At 40.1% G+C, this 284-nt stretch overlaps 1 protein-coding gene across 1 annotated transcript in view; it reads left to right on the top strand.

The window, feature by feature from the left end:
* LOC116672596 (dynein regulatory complex subunit 7) overlaps positions 1-284 on the top strand; it is a 28,309-nt gene that overhangs the window by 22,664 nt on the left and 5,361 nt on the right. The window lies entirely within an intron of this gene.

The raw sequence follows: 284 nt of genomic DNA, 5'->3' as shown, positions 1-284 counted from the left end.
TGGAGGACACTTGTGGCACCCAGGATTGCTACCAAGGAGCAGGGTACCAGATTATTACCAAAAGCTTCAGAAAAGAAAAGAAAAATGCTCTTCCAATATGAATGAAGTTTACTACATGCCCAGAAAGAATGTGCTATACTCTAGCACATTCTTTCTGGGCATGTAGTAAACCGTTGTAAGTCCCAGATAGGTACTCTAGCAGCTAGACAAGGACAACGGTTGCATACTGGTGGGATATCAGGGTAAAATTGGTGTAATTTTTCTCTTGAATAATATAATCTATG

Source organism: Etheostoma spectabile, chromosome 22 (assembly GCF_008692095.1).
Source record: "Etheostoma spectabile isolate EspeVRDwgs_2016 chromosome 22, UIUC_Espe_1.0, whole genome shotgun sequence".
Lineage (NCBI taxonomy): Eukaryota > Metazoa > Chordata > Actinopteri > Perciformes > Percidae > Etheostoma > Etheostoma spectabile.
Note: the sequence above shows the minus strand (reverse complement) of the source record. Positions and strands in the feature narration are given on the sequence as shown.